Source organism: Aythya fuligula, chromosome 1 (genome assembly GCF_009819795.1).
Source record: "Aythya fuligula isolate bAytFul2 chromosome 1, bAytFul2.pri, whole genome shotgun sequence".
Taxonomy (NCBI): Eukaryota; Metazoa; Chordata; class Aves; order Anseriformes; family Anatidae; genus Aythya; species Aythya fuligula.
In genome coordinates this window covers 142,133,232-142,155,712 of record NC_045559.1, presented here as the reverse complement: position 1 = coordinate 142,155,712, position 22,481 = coordinate 142,133,232, and the positions used below count along the sequence as shown (strand labels likewise).

Sequence of the window (22,481 nt, the reverse complement as noted above, 5' to 3'; positions counted from 1 at the left end):
TTCTGCCTTCCTTGTTAGCAGGGCTAGTAAGCTACTTGGTTTTACCAATGCTGTATTTGCCAAAAGGTTGTAACCGATCAGCTGGAAGCCACAAGTTCTGTGCTTTCACTGAATATTCATGGACTATAAAAGCTAAAGCCAAGCTTGTTCAGCAGACAAGGGCTTTTGGAGATGGCATCCAGCTCTAGAAATAAAAACGAGTGGTAAGTGGCAAGGCTTCCAACTGGACGGGAGCACACCCCTCACTGCTCAGGCTTAAGCACTGAAGCAGAAGAGCAACCGGGCAAGCTGTAGTTATATCCCCAACACAGCTGCGAGAGGCCCAAAAATAAAAACTAGCTCTTTTCCAGAACATGAGGCTGTTTAAACCTGATTTCTCTAGAAAATACATCACGTTTCTTTCTGGAGATTACAGCCAGAAGTTAAAAATGAAGCATGGAGAAGTTGAAAACGATGATTACAGTGCTCTGCTCTGCAGGAGAAAACTCTGAGCAGTGGGTACTGCACTGAAACAAGTGGTCTTCTTAGGGGGACCTCAAGCAACTCCACTCTAACAACAATTTCATTAATGTTATCAATGCTACCATCGAAATTCCAGGGTATCCTTCCACAAACTTCTGTGTCTACGGCTCCTGAGGCAGCAGCTAACTCGAGAGGTAACATCTGCACCGTGCTTCACCCAAGCAGTCATTAGCAGATAAAACCAAAGATAAAACACCTCAGCAGCAAACCAGCACGATGTTGTGTGATTCTAAAAGAGCTGCAGTCTTTGAACTGAAGACAGAACTTACTGACGTATAAATGTCATGGAAAATGTCTTTGGGTACAAGAAAATTATTTTTTAAAAAAATTAGTTAACTAGAAGTAAAAGAGCAGCTTTTGGCAGCTACAGAAAAACACACGCCTTGGGGAAGGAAGACAAGCAAAAGTGAGATGGAAAAACAACTGAGTTATTGAGAATGGATTTCTAATTCATGCATAAAAACAACAGCTACCAGAGTTTCCACTCTGGTCCTAAATCTGGATGGTTCTGAATCAGTTTCCAGAAAAACTGCAGCAACGCTCGGAATACCTGCCTGTAAGGATTGGACCGAGCTCAGCTGTTTCAAACACTTTGTGTCTCTTCTCTCCAGCTGATGGCTTGGTTAGGAGACAAGGTCCTCCTTCAGTGGCAGCTGCACCACTCCAGAAGGCCACATGCAAATGTTCTAACACAAATACACCCCTGAGGCTGGAAACTCTGCTAGGCTAGGATGGCAGTGAACAAAATCCCAGACAAGAGAAAGCCAGTTTTAAATAGACTGTACTGAAGTCTGCTCAAACAGGTGAGGGACATTAGCTAACCCTGTGGTAGGACAAGGCAAACATCTGATACTGCTGCTCCTTTATCAGAGGAAAATCTGGAAAAGAGGTGACATCCAATAACTATCAGTGCTTCAAGAATTTAACAGTGTTGGGAAAAAAAGACAACCACCCACTCATGGTCTTTGGAACCAGTGCTCTTAGCACTGAACCATGCAAGCAATATTTAAGACTATTCATGGGAACTCCAATGTCGAGAAACTTAGTGTGCTCCCACAAACTTGTAAAGCTGCTAGTGATTTGTCATACGAAATAAATTACTTGCTCAGTTGATAGCATCATCAATACAAGACTTCCTGAAGTTGTTACACAGATCTCACTCTCTACAGAGGTCCCCAGGCCAGGATTCTTTGTTTTCCTCTCCAGACAGGAGTAATGGGTTTCTTCCACAGCAATAAATAGATACGGGTACACTCTGGTATGCCAAACAGGAACCTTCTGCTTGAGCCTGACACAGGCACAGAGAGCCACCAGCTGAATGCCTGGGCCCAAGAGGCAGCAAAACATCACCTTCTCTTGCCTGCAGGAGGAAGGCTGGGGGCTGAGCAGGGACACACGGGGTTAGTGAGGACAGCACGCGCAGGAGGCACGGCTGAGCTCTGAAGGCACCCTGAGAAAAGAAGCGGTTGCTCTCCCCCTGCGCACGATTCAGTTTGCAAAAAGGAACGTGACTGAAAAATGACTGACAGTAATGGCTGAAATGTAATCCCTCAGCAAGGGAACAAGCAAAAATGCTATTAATAGGCGGTGACAATGCACATAACAGGCTGTTCTGGAATTGGATGTGCTCCTAAGAAAAGAGAGGCATTATGCTGAACTGATACTGAGGCTCCTAGGTGACACTGATGTGCATAAGACAATCACTATACAATATTAAGTCAACTCTCTTGGGTCTTGGAGGAATGAAAAGCTAACTAATGAAACAGCAGAGTTTTCCCTGAGACCTGAGGGCTGAACAACCTTCCCTTCTCCTACCCTGAAACTTTAAAACTGGGTTTTGAACCTGCAGCCTGTGCTGCTGAAGACCCAGCCACCCGCTGACCCCTCACTTCCTCTTCCACAGGCCACAGCAAATGAGCAACGCTTGGTCCTCCAAGGCAACACAGCTGTGGAAAATAAACATTCGAAACTCGCCTTCCAACTGGGACTCTTTCACAGTAAGTGGATGGGCCTGCTGCATTCAGTAATTAATAAAATAGCTTTTATTGTACCACTTCATCTGAAACATACTCTATTACACTGAAGACTTCCTATTTATGAAGATGCAGTCTACACGAGCCTGCCTACTGCGTCAGGAAGTTCGAAGCTTCATCTTCACTTAAGGTTGTTTTTAATTTGTTGGATGTGTGGTTTCTTTTGTTTTTGTTCTTTTTTTGTTTGTTTGTTTGTTTTACATGTGCACCTGGATGGATAAACTATCCATTTCATACCGAAGGGGTTCAATAAAGTGCTGTTCTGCATTAAGAATAAGTTTCACTATACCTGTGGGGATCAGGCAAGCACTGAAGTCAAAGACCAAATTCAGAAAGAATTAAGAAGAACAGAAAAGCACATTCAAATGAAAACTTGTGGAAAAGAATACACTTTTTGGACGTGCTGTTAGCTATTTCTAGTAGAGTGTAGCATTTCTGATGTTTAAAGTATGTATGTTTGGGGAAAAACAAAACAAAACATAAAAATACCATCTCCTTCATTCAAAAGCCAAAGTTACCAAAAAACAAGCACAACGTCATACTTCTAATGATTGCTACAAGGATGTCTCAAAATGCAGAAGTTTAGGAAGAGTAAACAAACTGACCCAAAGTACAGCAAATAGTTTCAGCCCTTTGCTAAAACTGATAAAACCCTTTCCACGCTTTGTCACGGCAGCTCTTTGGTGGAGCTCAGAGAAGTGGAGGTGGATCACATAAATGCCACCTTTTCTAACTGCTTCCGCAGCTTAACACTTTAATACTGCATGTAATGTGTGTCAGTCAACCTCAGGAGACATTATTTCTTTGGAAAGAGGTCAGTGCAACAAAAATTATAGCAAGGATACTTCCCCCACCATTTTCTTTAAAGAAAGTTTCAACTAAATAGCTTTAGTGACCAAACATTCACCATTTGACTATGCAGTTTTGAGGTGTCAAACAGATACCTGAGCAGAAAAATCTGCAACAGAATAGAAGAGAAACCACAATGGAGACTCACGTTTGATGCTTTGTTGGACTTGAGCTCAGCAGCCCTCAATCTCAAGCTTTAAATTCAAGAACTGCGACTGACCATCGAAATACAACCTCACAACTGGAGATTTAAAACCAATGGATGCATTGTTTTTATCAAAGGGGGAGTTAAGAAAAAGCTGAAAATGAACAAAGACCTCTCTTCACACTTTAATTTAATGACTGAGGAACAGCAGAATTTGAATGCTTAAATATCTATACATATACTGAAAGCACCACTATGTAACTACAGATACCAAAACCTGTTGCAAACATATATATACACACATAAATAATCTCATACATATCTCACACGCATACAAATATGTACACATCTCACTGGAAACCAGTGAAACAGTTCCTAGAACACTATCAGAACATATAAAATACGCAAACAGACAAAAAAAGAAAAAAAAAAAACAAAACAGAAATTTAAGGAGGCTTCAGACTGGGGACGGAGGAAAGTGATAAATACTAGCACAGAACGCACGGTTGAGTATAAAAACATACCCGGACTGCCTAAAGTTGCTGACTTTTAAAACAAGTGTGACAACTAGTTTGGGGATATTTCAATGCTAGGTCTTATTAGGATGCTCTGACTACTGAGCTAAAAGTGATAGCTAAGTAAGTGCAAGTGATTATCATTAAATTTAATTTGATGTGCATTTGATGGCCAAACAGTCACAATCCATACAAGCTGAAGGAGGTTTAAGGAGGAGGTCAGTTTCCAAGAGCTGAAAACAATGATGAATGGAAACTGTAATGTGAACAAGGATGTAAATAAGTTGATTAACTCTGAAGGAAGAATGTTTTATTACATTCCCTAAACTACTCTCACAATTTTGCATTTATGAAAGAACTATTATATGGTTAAAAGGACAGCCTATTTTTTAAAAACAAGAGATCAAAAGCACTGAAGATTTTCTGTGTCCCCTCCCCCTTGCTCCTTGTTTCTAAAAAGAAAAGTCTGACAACAACCAGCACAAACTTTTCTGGAAATGCAAACTGTAGTATCAAAACAAGTACAGTCCATCTAACTAAGAACCGCAAAACATTCTTAAAATGTGTCTGGCATAAATTAAACATTAGCAATAAAATTCACATAAAATTAGAATATTAAGTTTCTTAAACACAATTTAAGAAAAATTAAACATGATTAAAAAAAAAAAAAAGTGTTGAATATGTATTTCTACACTGTGGGATTATCCTACAGTGACAACTATTTTCTGTCCTGTCATTAAATAGGGTAATAAAAATAGTAAGAATAATTAAACAGTTAATCCTCAAATACACCCTAAAATAGCAGAACTGCCCACAAAGCTTTTACAGTTTCAGTATCAACTCTGAAGAAAATGTGGAGCTGTGAAGAAGTTCTAGAGAATTGAATCCGGGCCACTAATTCAAAAGCATAAATTGAATGTCTTTGGTAACACTGCCAAGCAGTCAGCTTAAGCCTAACTCCAGAAAAAAAAAGAATAGACTAAGAATCCCACAAAAAACACATAGAGTATCAACATATTACAGATGTGTAGTTAGTATTTATTAAAAGGGTTTTCAGGAAGACAGGCATAATGATATAAATGTATATATTTCATTTCAGCTGCTGATTTAGGTCTATGCATCTACCTAAGTCCACATCCAGGAGCTGACTGGCAGCTCCAAGGACTAACTTCCCAGCCAGGCTCAGCAGAAAATGTGAATGCTTCTAGAAGGCCCTGAGCCATTTGCTCTCAGGTACAACAGCACAATAGCACTCAGCTTTGAGTCACCTGGAGAACAAAAAGAATAACTGCAGATAAACGCTTGAGGGAGGGCGATACAACCTGGTGGACTGGTTAATTACGTCTGAGATTTTTTTTGGCCTGTTCACTGCAATGATCCATTTCTGGTCTACTCTAAAGACTATTCAAGTGCCTTTTTTTTTTTTTTTTTTTTATTAAGATGCCAGTTCTTACTGAAGCATAATTGGGCTGTGCATCTTCAAAAAAAGTGAAGGATTAGTCTTAATCAAGCAGCAATTCGAAACTAAGCCAGCTAAGTAACATTATCGTGATGCTATCAAAACCCCTGCCCACACACATCTCGAACCCTCTTCCCCTTTTTTGTCATCTATTGTTTAATGGCACAGTGCTGTGAGGTTTTGTTTTTTGTTTCTTCAAACGGATGCCTCTGACAGCTTTTAACCAGCGCTTGCTCCTCTCTGCCCTACCATGTATCTGGTGTCCCCATCTCTAATACGCCGAGCTACACCACGGTGCCTTGCATCTTGGGTTACAAAACAACTGCAAACAGGAAACCTCAAGACTGGTTTGGCGGTAACGAATTTCTGCCTAGCTCCAATAGAGCACAAAAGTTAAGCTTGTTTTCTGCCTTAAGAGTGGTTTAGAAGCCTTTTGAAAAGCTGCATAAAGGAGCAGAGAAGAATACAAACGAAACACACCCAGAAAAATCTTCCTTCCTGCCAAGGAGCCCGTGCGGCCTTTTACCACTCGGCAAGAAGCCTCGCTTCGTGCACGTTCATGTAACAACACGCTGCAAAAAGGCGTTTGAGAGAAGCCTCGCAGCCAGTGTTTTCATGAAGCCTGCCCCATGAATCAGCCTGTCCAGAGGAAGCGAGCAGGGACAGACCAAAAGGCTCGTTCAACACGTGGGCTCCCCGTTGAGGAGAGCAGCACGGCCCACAAAGCGTGAGGTGAGGCCCTAAGGACGGCCGCCGCGGGGGGACTGGGCCCTGTGGGGCCGGATCCAGCTCCCCAGCTCCCACCGCTGGGAGCAGGGAATAAATTGGTACCATTCATTTGAAAAAGCAACAGGTTAAAGGGTTACTTCTCTGCCTGAAGGTAGAGAGAGAAAACCCTGGGCAATTACCAGAGAGGCCTCTGCAGTGACCAAGAGCACCAACCCCAGTTCAGCCTCCTATAAATTCACGCAGTGATGCCTTAATTGTACGGGGCGTTCACTCTGCTTCACGTCGTAACCTCCATACCATCTTCCTGATTTCACATTTATCTTTTTTTCCAATTAACGATACTGCTATGACCCAAAGTTTCCTGGTCTGGGACACTTCAAGACACAAACACATAACAAACCCGACACTCTAAAACACGGAACGCAAAACGCTTCTTTTCCTGTTTATGTGATAAGCACCGAGCTGTTCTGGGAAGGCGAAGTTCTACAAATTTTCTGATGCCTTACTTGAAAAGGGTATTTCTCTACCCTCCCTGGAACAGCATGCCTATTGTGAGGTAGGCAGTGTTCATTTTTAGCTTCTGACAGGTGATTTAAATTTCAGATTTCAAAAGACAAAAGCTGGGATTCTACAGGAACAAGCTGGGAGCACATTAACACACATTAAAGTTCAGCACCTTATAACTTAAAACAAAATAAAAATAATAGAAGTTATGGAGAAAGCGCTCCCTTAGGTCTTAGCTAACAGAGGATGGTCACCTGTGCACAAGACAAAGGGTTTGTAATAAAAAGCAATCTCAAGTCCTTCCCTACCGATGAGATCACTATTAAGCGATCACCCAAGGACAACCTTCAGGAATTTAAAACCAATCCAGCAACCAAAAAAAAACAACCCAAAACACCATATTTCAGCTTGGTGGTTTTCTCTCTCTCTTTTTCCTTTAGAAATCTGTCATTACTTGCATTTTTATTTCGTTAGTTAATCTTTCATAACAACTATTAACAGCCATTCCTAGCAATCTTCTAGAGACCAGGCAGAAAATGAAGTTTTTTGTAGAGTATTTTTGTAGATGACATTAGAAGTGCTTCAGCCAACCCAGATGGCGTTTTTGGAAGTAGGTATTTCTCTGTATCTTAAAGACCACACAAAATTGCATCTCTTCCTGTCCCTCTATTATACACTTACCAGAGAACACAATGAGCATCAGTTTAGCTCTGGTCTCAGTCTGCTGCAAGAAATAAAAGCAAAAAAAAAAAAAAAAACCAACATCTGACACTAAAGCACCTCCAACCGCAGATAGCCAGCTTGCATCACTTCTTACCCATTACTTCCTCTGCCCCCAGCTCCCCGTGCTCGCCCACCTGCCTTCAGAGCCAGGCCCTGCTCCTCAGGCTGGGGGCTCTCTCCTCCACCCCCCCAGAGCCCCGTGCAGCTGCAGCTACTACAGCTGAGCTGCTGTGCTGTGACTTTCTCCACAACCGGGTGAGGAGCTGCTTCTGGCTTTGTTCTGAACAGGCTGCCATCACGAGCAATGCTCTTCTGCACTCTGGATAGTGATGGTGCAACCCCACAGTGTGCAGAGAGGAGGTATTCAGGCTCTTCAGCTGCACGCAGCACGAGGCCGCCGCGAAGAAGAGATCTTTTTTGGCTGCAGAGTAAACCAACCAGAACCACAGCCTCTGCCTTACTCTTAGGTAAATATGGCAACAGCAACAGAAAAGAGCAGCAGCTTACCTTATACTGATTTCTTTTAAAAGCGTTTCTTGAAAAGCCACTTGGTGCAGTTGAGCTGGTTATCAGCTAAAGGAAACTTTTTTGGGGGTTGGAGGTGGACAACAAGCCCTTGCCTCTGCTCTATAAATAGCAGCAGCGATGAATGGCCCAATCTCAGAATTATTTTATGGCTGTTTCTGAAAGTCAGAGCTACGGACAACCTTAATGTTTGCTGGTGTTTAGATCGTTAGTTCCTGGTTCCTCCCAGCAGACAAGACTTAAGCCTACTTGCAAATTTGGAAAGAGGTGAAAACCAAAAGATAGAAAAGAGGGGAATATCCTGGAAGAACACAACACCCATGAAGTGTTTAGATGAGATGAGATGAGAAATCACTTCCCAAACAAACCTCTCCCCGGTCCCTTACAAAAGCGGGGTGTGGGAAGCCAAACACACAAAGTCACAGAAAAACAGGCACTGCTTTCAAGTCAACATTTAGGTAGCACTACCTACACGACAGACTGACGAAACACGCTCTGTGGAATAACAAATTAAGCTTGCTGCTGCTCATGCACTGATGGTCTCACTTTCACAGCAGCCATCAATAAGGCTTCTCTCTCACCTTGAAATTTCAAGTCAGCCACCTAGGACACGGCAAAGGTTATGAAATTTTATAAAGGACGCACGCTTTAATTCCTTCAAGGACTCAGAAAGAATTGTTTGAATGATTTGCTTCCATTGTTTCTTCTCCTCCCTTAGCTCAAACATTCAATGATCTGTATGAATTATATTTCATTAGAAGGGCTAGTACATTTATGCACTGTACGAACAAAGAACAGTCCTCAAATGTAAGAAGTTTAACCTTGATCCTACACAGAAGGACACAGCTCAGAATCACTGTAGATTGCTACGTTTTACAGCTAATCCCTTGAAACACTGCTACCTACTTTTCCAGGGATTTCACTTTAAACTGTCTATAAAACGCTGAAAATAAAATTGAACTGCTGACCTTCTGTTCCCCAATAGAAAAATCATATATTCTAACTAGGAAGAGGAGGAGATGTTTTTTTCAGTTCAAAAGAGCATTTATTCCCACCAATAAAAGCTGTTTAAGAAAAAAAAAAAAAAAAAAGGACATTTTTAATTTCTAGGCAATACTCCTTTTACAGTTTTAAGCAATTTATCCGTCACTTTACAGAAACCCTCATTCAATCTACCTAATGACATATTTTGAAAAATATGTAAATTAAAACAATTTTTAACTTTCTGTTTCACAGAGAACTGAGCACTTTAAAGTCCCTGTCCAGCCTCTGTTCCTGTGAGCTTTCCAGTTTGCTGCTATTTCAAATATTGAATCACTTTTTACGCTTATGGTTTTATTTATTTATTTTACTAAGTTGCCTGGAACAGGATTTTTATCCAATATAAAAGGTGTGTGTGTGGTGGAAGGAAGACAAATATTTCTTCAGTGAACTCTCACAGCACGATTCTGTGCAGAATCTCACCAGAGCTCACGGTTACCCTAACACCTATTGCCCAAATCTAGAACAGAGTTTCTCTAGACAGAAAGCTACTTTCCAGAATCAAGGTCTTTGACTGCTACAGGTTAAAATAATCACTAGATATAAGATATCATCATTCTTCATTCCGTGTGTAACCAAAGAGGCAGCTGGAAAGATGTTGTATTAGATTTCATCAAAAGACAGCTAATGCCATTAAATTTATTCCTGTGTAAATTTGTGCTTCGTTCTGAAGAAAATCAGACCCAAGACAGTTACTCAGAAACCCATCTTTTTAATTTCCTGATAAGAGATGTACACAGAGAAGGCATGATTTAAATGAAGAGACCTTCTTGCATGTTGTGTGAGATATAAGCACATGCTACATCACCACAAGTCACTTGCTGGTCAAATCAATGACCGCTTTGCTAATGCTGCACAACCCAAAAAGCACAAGCACGGGTGAGAAAGGGCTGCCTGAGTCTCCCTCTGAAGTTCTCTGCTCCCGTTTGAGCTAATAACTTTGCAGAGTCAAAACTCTTACTACTCCCAAAACACAAATGCAGATGAAACTCTAGCCATCCCCCTTTTCCCAATAAAAGAGGCTTCAAACCAACCTGTCCTGGAGATCTTAAAATCATTTAAATTTGAAGTCAAGACAGAGTTCTTGGTCTGGAATGTCAGCAGCATTCATGTATTTAAGAAAATTATTTCTTACGTGTCCTCCTCCAGTTTGAATGAGTTCCTCTTCCAGAAGAAACAGCACATGTGAATGCTCTGCCACATGACTACAGCAGGAAGCCTCTGTAAATTCCTCTAAGGGGAGGGCTACAAGGCAGCACCAAAAAGCAACACCATTCACAGAACAGGGACGATATTAAAGCATTTCTGTAGAACATGCTCCAGAGAACGCAGATTACCATGAGCATGCTAAGGAGTGCACTTGATACTGAACTCTTACCTCTCAGTTCAAGGGTCAGCTGCTCTAACACAGCTTACACAGATAACATAGAAAGTCAGTGCACTGCTGTTAGCCCTGATGTGATTCTCCACTGCTCCAGAAGCTGAGCTTCTGAAAGCAAACTTTCACCAGGCAGAGACTAGGAGTATCTGCCTTGTTCCATACAAACAGTTAACCAAGAATAAGTAATTACAAGAGCCTACGTTTCTATCAATGAAATATATACCCAACAGAGACCAACACTGCCTGGCAGTGCTGGGCTCTTTTTTCTTCTTTATTCCTACTCTCAACGCCCATGCTTGAACAAAATTGAGTCTTCCCAAACTCCTCTAAATATCCTCCTACTGTTTTATCTTCTGCCAGAAACTTCTCCTCAGCTCACTTCTGAGTGAAATCCGCCTGCAATAAGGAAACCAGTTCAAAATTAAACGTTTGGCTTTGGCTGCTACATTGCATTCCCTTTCATTTAGAAATCTCACATACTCTTACATGGATGGGATGTCCTATACTCGTGCACTCCCCACACGTTTTCATCCTTCCTCCCACCAGATAACAATAAAACGCATCAACAAATGTGAAAGGAGAACAGTAGTAGCCAAATTTCCAAACATGAGAGAGTCTCTGAAGAATAGTATCTGTGCTAGAAACAAAGTTAAATAGAAGAAAAACAAGTTCACAATCACACAGCTCTGAAAACTGGAAGTTTAGCTACAGACTTATTCCTTCTAGATGAATACAAATAAAAATTTATATTCCTGCTGCATTTCAATAAAAGTGACTATGCCATCATTGTTTCACATATAAATTTAGTTGGGAGCCACATAAAGTATTGAGTGCTCAACAGCTTCTTATAGTACTTTAGTATTGCTTGCACTAAAAATGCAAGAGTAAAACACCACAACTCTGTTGTAAAGAATATTGCAGCAGAAGTAGAGCATTTCTTTGTTATCTGTATCTTTGACCTCACGAAGAAGCCAGTGGTGTTATCAAATCTGTCTGGGGCCTCAATGACTAACTTTTCATGAGAATTCACACACAAATACTGGAGTTACAGAGAAGCATCTGAAAGGAGTGGAAAGCAACAAGCCCTTGGCTCACCAGAAAATAGCATGCTAAGTATATGAAGAATATACCTCTAAGCATATAAAAATTCACAACTTATCTTAAGGTGATGAACACAAGGTGGGTGGGGAGAAGATAAAAGCACCCCCTGCCCACCTTGACATCAGGGAGAACTTAAGGACACGTACGAAAACACCTCCTTTCCTGGATCACAGAGCTTGTGAATGTTTCGAGTGACTAATGCAAAGCATTTTTAGTTTATTTGCTCTTGTTCTTGAGCTCCTTGTTGAAAGTTAAGCTCTGAGGAACGGTTCTTGGCCTAAGGTGTTAATTGACACCATGTTTTTGCTCCTCCTGTGTGTAACACATTTAGGTTCAAAAATTCTCAACCCTGAAACCAAGTTTTGGTTCCACAAACGTAAGCAGTCATGTGCATTGCATCAAACACCTCCTTCAGTGTTTCTTGCTCTTATTTTTAAGGATTCGAGAGAATTAGTCAGGTTACTGGCTCAGGAGGCAGAGATGCCCAGCCACCACTTACAGGCCAGGATTTGACCTGGGTTTTGCTTTGTGCTATCATTTTCCTCAGCTTCTCCTAAACCACAGCAGCCTACGGATAGCTCTGCTGCCACCTTTTTATCCTAAGAATAGCAGCAGCTGTTCCTCACACAATTAAGACACATGCACACATATGGGACCAGAGCCCACCACCACCACCATTTTGGCCACAAGATGACGGTAGTACATGGGAGAAGGAGCACACCTTACGGCTCTCCACATACGTGTAGGTTTTACAAAGTAGGTTGTAGCAGCTGTGCTCCCAAAGAGTGCCTGAAGTGCAAGTCAGCATTTGAGAAGGCAACTTTCCGTCCTCCCACTGATGGCAACTTTCCACTTCCAAAGAGCACAACTGTCAAAATCTCGTTTACAAGGTAGTTTTCCAAATCAGTTTTATAAACATTTATATATAGACGTATACACACACACATATGTATAAATAAAAGGTTTATTGTTCCAGTGAAAACTTTTAAGTGAAACTAAGGATGTCACACCCTTTGATTTTGAGATAAACGCTTTACCTCATGAAATACCTCAGTCTTTCATTATAAAGCAGCACTCTGTCCAGAAACAATGGAACAGACCTTTCCAGGTCCTGTACAAATCCAGGGCTGGTAGAAAATGCCGTTCAGCAATCTTCAGGGAAAACTAAGAACAAAACCCAATACTTCCTCTGACTGCTTAATCTTGAAAGACAAATTCATTAATCAAATGTAAAGAGAGGCCTAAGCCTCATCCCAACAGCGTTTTTGGAAGGGTACATGGCAACTTGAGAACTAATTAGACAACCTAACTTCCCAGGGCACCAATGGACAAAGAATCTATGATTCTGATGCAAGACAGAGAACTCAGCATCAGCCTCTTGGGAAAATCCAGATCCCCAAACTACCAGCTGCTTCAGGTAAAGGATTTCTCTGACGCTGCCTCCTGCAGCCTACTTGCACCAGAGGTAAAGCTCAGCTTGCACATAGGGATGCGTTGGTTAAGATGTCAGTATTTCCCAGTAATAAAAAAAAAGTATCAGGCCATGGGTAGGTTTTCTAGGTTAGTGGGAACAAGGGGTCAGAGGGGAAAAAGAAATGCTAGGAAGAAATGCAAGGACTCAGACCAGCAAGGAAATAAAAATGCAAATAGCAAAGATGGTAGCAGGGGGCCTGCTGGAAGGACTGTGCATGCAGCTGTTGCATGCTCCAAAAGCATTCAAAACAAAGGAGGAGAAAAAAAAAAAAAAAAAAGGTGGCAGAACAGGTAGGCATTATGTTGCACAGAGGCTCTATTATGAGTAACAACTAAGAGCAGCTGACATGGGAAACAGCCTCCAAATTAAGTAGGGATAGGATGAGAGCTGCAGGGGATCCCTGAAACAAAAGGGCATGCAGAGAGAGCACAAAGGGAAGGAGTGTAGAACCCAAGAGACTGCAAGGAGCCTACAATAAACTTAAAACCAGGGACAGAAAAATAGAACTTAAAAGGTTTTTATCTGTATGCATGGTATTCTGTGCTTCTTACTACTACTGGCTTAAAAAAATACACAACAGGACAAGCTCATTTTCTCAGTCCCCTCGCCTTAGCACAATCCCAGCTTTGTTACTGCAGTGCAAACAGTAATTGTAATCCAAGATTAATTAACCGAGTTATTAGCAACAGAATTCCACAGCAAATATATCATGGCAATTTTTGAACGTTTTGCTTTTTGAAGTCTACCAACTTTAGCAGTTACCAAGAATTCTTCAACACACAAAAGATGATCCATCAGATGTGAAATAAAATGAACTGCATGTACAGTCCCTTCCCATTCATTAAAAGAAAGAAGGAAGTAAACTTGGTTTTTAATATCATAATACATTTATTATTTCATTTATAACATATCATTTGAATTTTATATTAAATTTATATGTATTTGGATACAGAACCTGTTAAGAGCACTACTGAAAACATGCGCTGTATAGTTTTAGCTGTATTTTTATTCTGGCTTTTTTCTTTTTGAATGCAAACAATGAATCATTTAAAGCTCCCTCAAAACCTCCCAAACAGAAGAACCGTCTTCCAGCAATTACCAAACGGAGAAACAATTCTTCAGCTGATTTGATAACAAGGCCCGATGCCAATGCTGGCCTGCATTGCATTCCCAGCTCTGTGAAGCCCCAAATCCAAAGCTGCCGAAGCACAGAGCCCTGAAACACATGTGGCATCCCTCAGAAAACCGAGGGGAGGGCATCTCCAGGAAAACTTTGCAAGCAGCAGATAACAGCAGTGCCTTCAAGGGCAGGCCAGAGCTCTTTGGGTAACTAGATCTTGGAGCAAACTTGGTAACGCCAGCCTCGGCTGCCTTGCTAATCTGTTTCCTCCTTTAGGAGGCTCCTTTAGGAGGGCTGCGGATTACTGAACTGCCCTGGCGCTGATACAGCCTTATCACCCCGCACAGCGCTGGCACACAGACCAGCAATCCACACATCCCGAGCCCTCCAGTCGACTTTTCCTGACAGATGCCCCCACATACAACACTTACCTAACTAATAAATGCTTTCGGCACCACGGGATCCTCTTCCACTAATGCAGCTTAACTGCATAAGCTATCAGCAAGCGTTTCTATAGATCATATTGTAAACCATGCCAGTTGTCCCTCAGAAGTGCAGTGCGTGCTCCAGCCTTTGCACTGAAACTGGTTTAATGCAGGGAGGTGTTTATTTAGTAACGCAGGAAACATGGGCTCAACCGCTCCAATGGCATTCCAGTTAGCACTGGTCAGGACAGCAGGTTTGCTCACCGAGTATTTCATTGTTAGTTCAGGAACAGGCACAAACTTAATCTTAGCTTATTTGTGTGTGAGTGTATGTATATAGGTATATAAAGAACATACAGCTTAATTCACAGCAACGTTCATAAACTAAGTAATATGCTAGATTCTTTTCAGCAGGCAAAGCTTTTTTTTTGGCTCAGAAAAAAACTGACACGCGGGATGAGAAGACAGCCAAAGCCCATACCGGCTATCAGACCACAAAGCTACTTCCACCAAGGAAAATGTTGTCACCTTTCCATTCTTTCTAAACTGAATTTACACTTACGGATGAAAGCTGGAAACTGTTCTCTGTGACTAGGAATTGACTAGGAATCCATATCACAGTTAGAGTATAACACAAAGGCTGTTTTGGGGTCATAACAGGTAGTGTTGGTATCCATAACTTTAAATTGCAGCTGAAGCTAACAGAAAAAATGGAAAAAACTATAAACAAATGCCTCTTAGTCTATTTTGGTATTAGTAGTAAGTAAAAGCATACTTTTTTCCCTATATACTCAGTATTTATCATACTTTCATGCAAAAAAAAAAAAAAAAATCTACAATCTGATTACAAAGAGAAACAAAAAAATACATAGTTAAACTCTGGAAAAAAAAATGACTTAATTCAGTGAAAACCTATTCTGCAATTTATTGACAAAGTCAAGATATTTGGAGGTCTATTAGTTGTTACAAGGGCAAGGGAATAGAATGGAAGTGTTCTTTACCAGCCACAGCTCCAGATCAGAAAGCATTACGCCACCAGCACGAGAAAAGCAGCAGTGTTCCCTGAATTCCATCACTATGCTAAACTTCTGGAAATGATTTTAAGTAACATTAGAAGTTACATCAGAAGGCTTAAAATCAACGCTTCAGGAACTGAGGATAACAGACCTAATTACATGAGATTTTTTTTCCTTAAGAAAAGGAATCTAGACATCTAATCAGTCCAGAGTTTTCAATCACTTAATTACTGTCAGAATAAAAACTTCCCATGAAACCAACTCATACGGGTCATTAAGAACAGCTACTCTTTTCCTCAGGCTTAAACTCCTCAAAAATCCATGAACAACTACAAACACACTGAGCTGCAGAAAAACACCAAGAAAGACTTTGATACAGCATTACAGATAGTCGCATCAAGTTGAGATCTGTATGGTGCTTTTACCTCTTCACAAGAAGATGACAACAGATCTTTCAGATGCTACGAGCCTTGCAATACAGACCTGGCTCTCCACAAAGCGTCATGATACTGTAATCATTGACATCTGATCTCAGTTTGGCAAACCTGCTGAGTATGAAAGACTGAGGAAACTTTGCTTGTACCTGCTTAGCGCTCATCTCATCAAGCTATCTCCCTTCTGTGTACACATATATCCCTGAATAATCAAACAGGACATTCCATAAGGGTGTATGAAGGCAGGCTTATTCAAAAAAATTGTATTATTGAAGAAAATTTCCCAAAACATGTTAACATCACCACTGAAAGGTATGTATTAAAACTGTGATCACTTTTTAAAGGATTTTATTGTGAAATACAAGACGCAATCTTTTTGTTTGTTTTATATTTAAAGACACTGTAAGTGAATGTCTAGCAAGTTTGAAAGCACAGAGTACCATTACAAACAGTATCACATTCTGAAATTGTTAAATGCTTTTAGGATAGTTGCAGATTTGCAGCAGCTGAATGACTGCAATAAATTGCCAGAACATTACACTTGGTAACTTCATCCTAATGTAACTGCAGAAGTGACAGAACGTTTTATCAAACAAGCAACAACAAAATAAAGGGTGCCTTTCCATACAGTTCTCTTTTTTTCAAAAAGCAAACCCAGAGAAACAAATAGCTGAAAATAGCTAGTGTGCACAGCTAGATAAAAGATGACTCGGCGGATTCAGCAACCACATACAAATTATGCCATAGCTCTCAGACTCAACAAAACTCTGTAAGGACACACTACTGTCTGCAGTTTGGTGAAGTTTAAAGAACATTTTCAGTGTAATTTGTGAATGCTGACCAAAGGGCAAAGGCTTTATTATATTCTGATTCTGCAAAGCACTTCAGGTACAGGCTTTACTGAACCTACAACATTCATTTCCATTTTGGAAAGGTATCAGCACGCTCTGTGTTCTGCACAATCATCTTTACCAAGCAGAATACAGGCCACCAGAAACACGCACTTTGGTATATGTGTGCACACAAAGGACAGATAAAATGTTAAATATTAATACAGAAATTAGATTTAATTTTGTTACAGAAATAAAGTATTGCCTGACTGGACATTGCACATGTCCTGGGTACCTATACAGATAGACAGAGAGCAGAACAATAACTGAGATGTCCAAAGACAGACAAAGTTCCTCCTCTCCTACTCTTACTGAACTATTATCTACTTACAGCCTGTTTGGGAAGTATATAAAACCTTCATATGCTGTATACATTTTCAATTTGAGTATTTGTGGTGTTTTGTTTTTTGTTTGTTTTCTTAAGTTGTTGTTTTGAAGAGTAGGAAAAATATTCAGTAAGGCAAATATCGCAGAAATAAGACAAGAGAAATATATAGTTTTATGTTAAACGTTTGAAATTAATACAAGATTTGGACCATAGTTAAAAAGCTTAATTTTGAGTTGAAATTTTAGTGGAAGTTAGAGTCATTTAACTATGACTAAGTTCATAGTGTAACAAATCACTGTCTTTGGGATTATATATTTGTTTTCTATTTACATTAACAGACTTTTCAAGAGTTTTGTAATTTTACTATGTAGGTCTGCTACCTACATAATGCACAAAAACAAAATCAACCAAACAAAAAAAAATTACCAGCATTTCTAATCTAAAAATTAAGCCAGAAGACTTCTCAACATTAATCTTCAGTTATATTCATTTATTATTCAAGACTATACACTCTGATCTGCTGCAGAAGTTAGAGTTATAAATGCATCTTTAAATATAATAGGCAAATATCAACTGATCTGAAAATGTAGTGTAAACGCCCACCCATTTCAAAGTATTTCAGAACTTCCTCTTCTACCTTGAAGGAAACCCAAACATTTCCAAAAATATATGTAGATGTTAAGTTTAAGACTGGATTAAATTCTTAATTCTAACTGGTTCAGCTGCATTTTATAAAACAAATTAAGTCTAATTTTAATGTCTGATAACACTTGACTGAACAACCATTTAACACAGCTCACAGCAAAATCAAGACACACAAGGACTTCATGCATTGCCTTCCATCTAAAGGCTCCAAAATGTCAATAATTATCCATCATAACTTCCTTCTGAAGAGGGTAATGTTATTTTTATTTTATAAACAGAGAGCTTGAGTAAGAAATAATAAATTTGTCTGCTAAAGTAATGAAGTAAAACTGAAAACTAGGATTCCTGGTTTCCTGTTCTGTGCTGCAGCCAGTACAATGCTGAAAGTTCATCCACTGTTCTGCCTTTTCTGTATTGTTGGTACGGTTGTAACGATGTTTCATTTTAATAAAAGTTTCTGTTAATAAATCTCGGCTAAACCACAGAGATCAACTACAGTTACTAGAAACAGATAACAAGGTACATGAATTAGCAAAAGGAAGCCAGACATTGCCTCAGAAATGAATCCTATGGAAAATATCAGCTTCATAGCACTACTTCAGGTCCTCAGAGCCTGCCCAGAAGGTACTTTCTATATCTTAAATGCAATTCTGATCTACTCTTACCATAAAAAGAGGACAAAAAGCCTACCAGGGGTATACAAACATTTCATAGAATCATAGAATATCCTGAGTTGGAAGGGACCCTTAAGGATCATCAAGTCCAACTCTCGACACCGCACAGGTCTACCCAAAAGTTCAGACCATGTGCCTAAGTGCACAGTCCAATCTCTTCTTAAATTCAGACAGGCTCGGTGCAGTGACCACTTCCCTGGGGAGCCTGTTCCAGTGTGCAACCACCCTCTCTGTGAAGAACCCCCTCCTGACGTCCAGCCTAAATTTCCCCTGCCTCAGCTTAACCCCGTTCCCGCGGGTCCTGTCACTAGTGTTAATGGAGAAAAGGTCTCCTGCCTCTTGACAACCCCTTACGAGGAAGTTGTAGACTGCGATGAGGTCTCCCCTCAGCCTCCTCTTCTCCAGGCTGAACAGGCCCAGTGACCTCAGCCGTTCCTCGTACATCTTCCCCTCCAGGCCTTTCACCATCTTCGTAGCCCTCCTCTGGACACTTTCCAACAGTTTCATGTCCTTTTTATACTGTGGTGCCCAGAACTGCACACAGTACTCGAGGTGAGGCCGCACCAGCGCAGAGTAGAGCGGGAATAATTCAGTATTATATAATTTATTACTTAGTTTTAAGAAATGAAATACTGACCTATATACTGACCTGAGCCTTTTTGCAATAGGCTAGGACTGACCACACCAATATATTTCATCTACAGCTCCTCTAGAGGAAAACTCTCTGAAGTCAAACTAGTAGGTAACAGGACATAGGAGCCAAAAACAGCTGTAATAATATCTAGTGCTTAATTAATAATCTAATCTTTTTTTAAAAAATCTTCTAATCATCTTGCTTTAAAAAAAAAAAAAAAAAAAGAGCTAAATCAGACTTATCTCAGATTGCTGAAAGAAAAAAGACCTGCTATTTAATAAATGATCCAGCAGTTTGAAAAAAAAATTACAAGTACCACACCACATGAAAGCACAACCAAGCAATACATCTAGTTAACTCCTTATCTTTAGTTACAAAAATAAGAGCTGAATCACTCACCTTTGGCACACTGTTAAAAGGATTCAGGCAGTGAAAGGCAGGACTCTCCAACAAAGTTACGTACGCAAGTATCTGAAACAACAAACACGTATCTTAGTTTTAGCACTGAACTTAGAAGATCATTATCAAGATTTCGTTTTCAAACTATCCAAATCTGTTAAGAGATTACGAAGTAAGGGGACACGAGCACAGGCAGCAGCCTGAGGGATGGACTGCCTCCAGCCAAGGGACACCTGCAAGATGGCGCCTGGGCTGGGCTGCATGCTTCGGGGCCCTCCAGGACAAGAGCGAGCGAGCTCTGAGGGAGGTCAGGAAGCTGGCCAGACGGTGGAGAAGTCCCTTAAGGGACGCCCTGGCTGGACATGAAGAAGAAGGGTTTCCCCACTGATTACACAGTGTGTAATCCAAGGTGTTCTGGAAGCTTCTGCCTGGAGAGGTTCAAAGTTCACCTTGATGGAGCCACAGCTCTGGCAACCCCAACGAGCCACAGGCTGGACCACACGACCTCCAGAGGTCCCCTCCAGCCCAGACTGCTCTTTTAACTATTTCTAGCCATAAATACAGCATTTCACGAGAGAGACTTCAAAGTATTTAAACAGTTTGTTTCTATTTTCTAATGAGACTTCTAATTCTATAGGATGTCTGACCAATTCAGGCTGTGGAAATCCATGAAGATCCAAATCAAACTGAAGGAAAAAATTCTGAATGTCTTCCTGTGCTTCAACCCTTGGCTTATAAGGACACACGGTTACAACTCTGACTCACTTGGAGGCTGCGCATGCACAAATGTTTGTGTTCAAAATCTTCCCTGAACAGATTCAAATCAGTTGCCACACTACAAAAGCATCCTATGAAGAAATTCAATTAAAAGCAGAAATTCATCTTGTGTTTTGAATTAATCTAATTTGTGAGTGCACCATAATGGAAGAGGGGTTAAAAAAAAGTATTGATGAAGTATTATAAATACCTTCCACAGACACTTGAAAGCCAGATTCAGACTTCCACCTTTTAACAAAGGGAGCAAGTGAACCACTGAACCCCAGTTTGATAAACATTGAAGTCAGAATTGTTACGGGGTGAAGAATAAAAGGAGAGTCCCTGCTCTCCAGCTCCACTGCAGCTGCAAGGCAAGTGGGATGCTGCTCACCCTCCTGACATGCAAGGGAAAAAAAATGCAGGAGGCCAATTTGCGATGAAGTTCTGTTCACTGCATGAATGAAAATACACCTGTGACAGCAGAGAGCAGATGGGAGAAGAGAATGACCTACCACCTGCCCTCCCTTCTTCCTTTGTGCACTAGTGTGAGCTGAAATGCCTTGTATGCTGCAGCCTGGCGCTTTCACCGAGTTCTCAGTAGACACAGTCAACTACACTTTATCAAATCAATTTTCCTCCCCACTTACAGTTTTCTTATTCTCCATGAACTATATTCTCCATGAGAACTTGCCCTATATTCTGAATTACAGGACAGATCTCAAGATGTATTGTAAAGGGAAAAGATACTTTAATAAATGAAGCATCATTAAAACCCTGAGGCAGGGTAAATCTGTTTTCCTGCTGGCTAAATGTTTTGTAGTATGTTTCCTTTCCTGCCAATAAGGCAAGAACAGTGTTAATAACAAGGTAAAAAAGAGAAAATAAAAATCACATCATTCTGTTACAAGATCATCTTCTTCCCCTCCCACCTCACAAATCATCTACTGCCCATCAACATCTACAAACAAAATACCGTGCCAGGCTTCTGACTTGGTTTGGGGTTCTATTCACTGAAGAAAAACCTCAATATTTCTCAATTACTGCTTCCAACTTCACAAATACACGTCAGTGTACAGAGCTTGCCTCTGAAAGTGAGCAGAAAAACCAGGATGGATAATCACCAATAACTAATAAATATAAGATTAATTTTTCAGGTAACTGGAAAAGCAGTACAGTTGGTGAAAATAAAAGTTCAAATCTTATCTAAACACATAAGGAAAAGAGTCGTGATTGTATTTCAATACAACAGCTATTTTCTACAGCAAGAAAGGCTCTGCTTTCACAGCTCAATTAACATACATTAGAAGTATCTCAGCAAATTAATGGCAGTAGCACAAGAGTCAAAGGAGAAAAATACACCAAAAAAATCACTCCTACCAACACTTTGACTGAACTAACATTTGGATGCACAGACAGAAGATGCAGACTGGTCTGTCCTCTCGGGGCTCAATTCCATTGCACTTTGACCTCTCTTTCTGGTTTTCTCCTGGTAAAAATCTTCATTTTATTACAGAATAGCCAGAGGAAAATTTCTACTCTGACTCTTGTTAAGTCATTTCCCGCAAAACACGAATCTATTGCCATCACACCTCCCCTGCCGAAAGCTACATCGGCAACACTGCAGCTTGCCAAGTGACTCAAACTAAGGGTGGAAACCTGCACCACAGAGAATTCACTTATACACCAAATATGTTCCTTGAAACAGCATTTCAGTTAGAGATGTTTGAGATCTTCCTTCTCACACACAGTGAATGGAAACAATGGTTACGGTTTGAGATGGCTCGCCCCCGAACCACAGGCTTTGCACCATGAGTAGGGATTTTTGTTTGGTTGGTGGTGCTCCAGCAGCCAAACTCCAGAAGGCTGTATCTGCTGATAAAGCCAGGGTGGACCGGGAATATTTAAGCTTAGAGAACACAACATAAACTCCCCAAAACTCAAAAAGATTTTGAATATATGTGGAAAAGTCACTGTCCGCCCACAAGACATACTGGTGAATCACGAGGAAACTTTGGAAATGAATGCACGGCAGACAGCCACCGCCACAGCTGCCCAACAGAGCTGGATGGGCTTCTCTATAGACATCATCAGTGTCTTTCTTCTCTACCTTTTAGTATCACATCTGTGTGCCGCATCCATATGTCTTATCTCAGTTCAAC

At 40.7% G+C, this 22,481-nt stretch overlaps 1 protein-coding gene across 1 annotated transcript in view; it reads right to left on the bottom strand.

The window, feature by feature from the left end:
* The window catches only part of NCK2 (NCK adaptor protein 2), a 52,844-nt gene extending 33,210 nt beyond the window's left edge, over nucleotides 1-19,634 (bottom strand). The window contains exon 1 of the mRNA XM_032205409.1: nucleotides 19,567-19,634. The gene's annotated coding sequence lies outside the window, so the exon portion shown is untranslated. The remainder of the gene's footprint in view (nucleotides 1-19,566) is intronic.
* Between the last annotated feature and the right edge of the window lie 2,847 nt (nucleotides 19,635-22,481).